The sequence below is a fragment of the Zea mays genome, chromosome 6 (genome assembly GCF_902167145.1).
Source record: "Zea mays cultivar B73 chromosome 6, Zm-B73-REFERENCE-NAM-5.0, whole genome shotgun sequence".
NCBI lineage: Eukaryota > Viridiplantae > Streptophyta > Magnoliopsida > Poales > Poaceae > Zea > Zea mays.
This window is the reverse complement of record NC_050101.1, coordinates 57,833,753-57,839,614: the sequence shown is the minus strand read 5'-3', so window position 1 is coordinate 57,839,614 and position 5,862 is coordinate 57,833,753.

Genomic DNA, 5,862 nt, shown 5'->3' with positions numbered 1-5,862 from the left:
GAGCCTTCGGTGTGGTTTGCTCTTTTATTGGGACAAGGGATTTGGTCCAAGAACACATTGCCTTCAGAGTATGGCCACTTGTAGAAAAGTGGGAAATGCCGAAGGAGACCGTTAAGAAAATTGACGAAGGTGGATTAGTTAGGCTAAAATACACATTCCAATATGGAGATAAATTCGTCGAGCCAGATGATGACTGTCTAAAAAGTATTGAGGCCATAAGTGATGAATTGCTTGGATTATACTCGAAGGCCGAAGACACTTCGCTATCAGCGGCCTTCGGAGGCCGAAAGAAGAAGAGACTCAACTGAGTATTTGATGCAATTGGGTTTGTCTACCCCGACTACCGTTATCCAACGCGGGGTCAAAAAAGAAAGAATACATCTTCTACGAAGGAAGTTGCTTCAGCCGCTCCTAGCGAGCCGGCGCCGAAGAGGAAAAGGGTAAAGGTTCTCACACACCGGCCACGCTATATTGAACCGGCCATAGTGCCTGAATATGTCGGTGAAACCTCTTCGGCCACCGAAGCCAAGGAGCCGACTCCCCTACTGAATATTGAAGAGCCAATTATAATGCCGGAAATGAAGAAAATAGAAGAACCGGAGGCTACAGAAACAAGGACATATGAAATTTTAAGTCCTTCAACAAAAATTGAAGCAGCAAAAAGCCAAAAGGGTCCAGCAGTGACCCCCAAAAGAAAAAGGATGGTTAATGTGCTGGATGTTTTGGAGACAATAAAGTCTTCAAGCACGACTCTGAAGAAAATTATTGAAACTTCCGTAGTGCATATTGAAGAATTTGATGCCGAAGCTTCAAAACATCAATCTGAGACTGAAGCTGGGCCTTCAGAGCCCACCAAGGTGAAATCCTTGGAAGCCGAAGAAACAGAAATAGCAGAACAAATTTCGGCTGAAAAAACTGGCACTACCGCCCCCGAAGCATCTTCCGAAGCCTTCGATTATATTTTACGTCATGCTTCGGGGGAAAAATTGACAGAAAAAGAAAAGCAAGAGGCCCAGTTTTACGCCCAAAAACTGAAATATCCAAAGGGGGCGTTGATATTCAACGGCAGTGGAGAAGAAGACTTTTTGTATTGTCTCCCTGACAGCAAGGAGATTTCTGTCTGTCGGGAGATGAGCAAGAGCTTCGGATTCCCAACACTAGAAAACGGGCTCTCGGTGTTATCAAAAGACGAGCCAGCTGACAGCTTGGCGTACAATAGCTTAAAGGTGCGAAAATGAGGTTTTCGTATTATTTCTTGAAATCAAAATTTTTCATTTGTTTATTTTTATTGAAACCAAACTTTTTGCAGGGTCTTATACTTAGCAATGCCCTCAGGGCTCAAAAAGATGCTGAAGACGAAGGGTGTGTTATGGCCCTGAGCAACCTTCGTTCCGAAGTAATTGAACTAAGGAACGAAGGTCTCGAAAAATATAAAATATTATATTCATTGATAAATAGAATAAAAGAAGACGAAGCTACTTTTAAAGCTCAAGCTGAGGCTCAGAAGCGTGAAATTGAAGATCTTCGAAAACAACTAGCCAGAGCTAAAGAGGAGCGCACACTTGAAGAAACAAAACGAGAAATCAGTGAACAATGGGCAAATCATTTGGAGAAAAATGTTGAAGAGCTTCGTGCATCTAAGAAAAGATGCTATGAAAAATCTATGGAATGTGTTAAGACAATAAAAACCAGCTTCGCCAGCGTTGGTGCATTCTCAAGTGAGGAGAACTTCATAAGGGGTGACTCCGAAGGCCCAATTGGATGGATCAGCCACGAAGCTGAAGCTTTTGAAGAAATTTTAAATAGTCGAGGAGACATATGTGCCTTTTCGGGTGCCAGGGGGATTGCTACCATCTTGGAGAGGAAGGGCTGTGACCATGTAAAATTCTTAGCACAATCCGAAGCCACCTTATCCTCTAAAGAAATAAAAGACCCCACGACCGAAGCGAGCTTGGTTGGTGGAAAATTTTTCACCGACATCTGGGACAATGGTGGTCGGGAAATGGCCCAAGAAATTATTCGAAAAAGCGAGAAAGGCATTCATGACGTTAGGAAAGTAGCAGAGGCCACTGAAAAAAGTGAGGATCCCGAAGAGCAATTAGGTATTGACTAGTGGTTTTTGGCTCTTTGTTGTAATTTTTGATTTCAGACTTGTTTATGTTTTGTAATAAGGTCGTACTTTCTCCTTCCTCAGAACCTACCGAGCCATCGGCGGACCCCCACGCGAGGGGGGACGACGAAATTAGAAAAATGGCCGAAGCCATCATGGATAAAGTTGTTGATCAGCTACTAAACGAAGCTGCCGAAATAGTTCTAAGGGAAGATTAGATGTTATTGTAAAAACATTTAGAATGTAACATTTGTTGAGAAACATGTGTAATAGTTTGTAACTTTGAATGTAATATATTAGCTATTTTTGGTTCTATTCTTTATGATGCATGAAACTTCTTATACATACCGTTTTTGAGCCTTCGGCGAAAAAACACCTTCCCTTCTTTTCATGCTTCGTAAATAATATCCGTGTTCTCATAAGATCAGTATCCAATCCTCTTAAAATCAATAACCAATAGATCTTTCCATTTCAGAGTTTGACGAAGGTATAACTCTTCAATAGCTATTTTTTGTGCCTTGTCACTATTTCTTCGAAACAATCTTCGAATATCAATACCGAGACCCCCTTCTTGCGTTGTTGATGCAATATGATGTATGATGTTATGCTATGCGAATGATGTAATGATGTGATGTTATGCAAAATGATATTTGCCGAAGGTCGACGTTTTTTTCACTACAAGCCTCCCTTAGGAGCTTCTTCGCCTTTTACTTCAACGGAATCAGCGTTTATTTTTCGCTGTAAGCCTCCCTTAGGAGCTTCTTCGCCTTTTACTTTCAGCGGAATCAGCGTTTATTTTTCGCTATAAGCCTCCCTTAGGAGCTTCTTCGCCTTTTACTTTCAGCGGAATCAACGTTTATTTTTCGCTGTAAGCTCTGCATTTCCTTCGGAACGACTTTTGAGCAGAAAACTTACACTGCGCTCCCTTAGGAACGACTTTTTGCTGCTTTGAAGAAATTACGCTGCGTTCCTTAGAACAAATTTTTTGATAATTCGAAGGTCCTCCTTGCCACCATAAATTCTTATGCTTCGGCAACTTAAGCCTATGGAGAAGATATATTTTCATTATGGTAAAAAAGCGAAACTGTTGCAAGAGATTAAAAACGACAAAAAGCACTTAAGCCTCCCATAATTGTTCCTTATTAAAAAGAAAATAATACTGAATGTGAAAAACTGCTGTCGGGGTAGAATATTTGTCAGTAAATATGCTTCGACTCTGGCACAGTGCTATTGACTGTGCGAGCTTCGGACTCTTCTCTGAAGTCCCGTTGAAGGTGAGTGTGCTGACTCCCTTCTGGCTGCTGGCCTCGTTGCGTTGGTGGTGGAGGTGGAGGCTGTTGCCAAGATGCTTGGGGTTGGCTTGCCGAAGCAACAGAAGCTGCAGGGTGGTTGCCTACATATTCTGGAATGTAAGGCGAATGGTACGAAGCAGTATGCATGACTTGCTTCGGCCGACTCTATTGCGCTGCAGCTTCTGCTATCTCCTTTTGCTTCTGGATGGTAACATGGCACATCCTGGTGGTATGGCCCTTGTCCTCACCAGAGAATAGACAATAAATTTTCCTTGGCTGATCCCCAAATCTTCCTCCGAAGCCTCTGGCGCCTCTGGCCCTTGGAGCTGGCGGCCGGAAAGAGCTTTGCTGTTGCCCCGAAGCTTGTGAGGAGTACTGTGGCCTTTGCTGTTGACTCCCTCTATCATCACCCTGAGTAGAGTTGTGAATTGACCTGACGTGCCTCGGATGGAATCTTCCTCCGAAGCCCCTGGTCATTTCAGAGAACCTGTATGCTTCCTCCCTTCTTTGGCGGAAGTCATTGTCAGCTCGAATATACTCGTCCATCTTCTGGAGCAGCTTCTCCAAAGTTTGAGGAGGCTTCCTAGCAAAGTATTGAGCTGAAGGTCCCGGCCGAAGCCCCTTAATCATGGCCTCAATGACAATTTCATTGGGCACTATTGGTGCCTGTGCCCTCAGACGCAGGAACCTTCGGACATACGCCTGAAGGTATTCTTCGTGGTGCTGGGTGCACTGGAATAAAGCTTGAGCAGTGACCGGCTTCGTTTGAAACCCTTGGAAGCTGGTTATCAGCATTTCCTTCAGCTTTTGCCATGAGGTGATTGTTCCTGGCCGAAGAGAGGAGTACCAGGTTTGTGCAACACTCTTGACAGCCATGACGAAAGACTTTGCCATGACTGCAGTATTGCCACCATACGAAGATATGGTTGCTTCATAACTCATCAAGAATTGCTTCGGGTCTGAATGACCGTCGTACATGGGGAGCTGGGGTGGCTTGTAAGACTGGGGCCAAGGTGTAGCCTACAGTTCTGTTGACAGAGGAGAAGTATCATCAAAAGCAAAATTTCCATGATGGAAATCTTCATACCAGTCGTCCTCGTTGTAGAAGCCCTCCTGATGAAGCTCTTTGTGCGGAGGCCTTCGGTTCTAGTCATATTGAGCAAGATGACGAACTTCTTCAGAGGCTTCGTCTATCTGCCTTTGTAGGTCAGCTAGACGAGCCATCTTTTCCTTCTTCCATTGGACCTATTGATGGAGCATTTCCAAGTTTTGGATTTCTTGATCCAAGTCGTCCTCCGGAGGAGTTGGACTGGTGGCCTTCCTCTTCTGGCTTCGGGCCTCCCTAAGAGAAAGGACATCCTAATTGGGATCCAGCGGCGGCAGAGCGGCAGCCTCTGTTGCTGAAGCTTTCTTCGGCGGCATGACGAAGGTGATGCTTGCCGAAGATGTTCAAAACTCAAAAAATTGAAGTGAGTTCACCGGAGGTGGGCGCCAATGTTGGGGACTTGTTCTCAAAAGCTAATAGTTAAGAACAAGACAACATAAAAAGTGTTAAACATTAAATCCCTTTGTCCTTCAAAGCATTATCTCCCTTCGGATATAATAAATTTCGGACGAAGGTTATGAAGGTCATACCTTCATAAGCACGATAAATGATGAAGAAAGATTTATATACAGAATATGGAAAAATGGCATAATCACTTTAAACATTATTATCAATTTATTTCTATTTACGATATTTGTACAAACAATAACAAATTACAAATGTACCTTCGGTTTAAGGGAAAGCAAGGGTACGAGTGTGACGCGAGGGCAAATGCTAAGTCAGCGTGAACAGTACGGGAGTACTGTTCATCTATTTATAGGCAAGGGACGCAGCCCATGTAGAATTACATTCATGCCCTTTACATTTATCAATAACTCTATAGTAATTCTTCGAGGTCTAATTTGCCTTTTCATCTTTAAGTCGGTTCCCCTTCTCTGCTGTTATGTCGAAGCTTTTCTACGCACAGCTTCGTGATCACCTTATCCTTCGTCATAATCGCCTTTCGTCTCGCTCAGGCTTCGTCCAGACCATGCTCTTGTATACTCATGACCCGATTCCGAAGATGCCTGTTCACATATTTCACTTGGAAAACATTGTCAAATTATGTTTTTGAGGACCTTCGGAAGCCGAAGGCCCCCAACAATAGGCTTCGGCTGATCTGCTGAAGCAGTCTTCTCTCTTTTGTGCTTATACTACTGATAAGCTTTGACTTCATCTATATTATGGATAGCCTTTGAATCCGTCCAACTCCCTTCTACCCTCCTAGCGGCTTCTTGACTCCCGTGAACAGCAATGGGCCCTTGTTCCAAAGGTATCTTCATGCATAAATATATTGGATGAAGTATTGCTTCGAAGGCATTAACCGTCCCTCGACCAATGATTGCATTATATGGATACTCCATATCAACAATGTC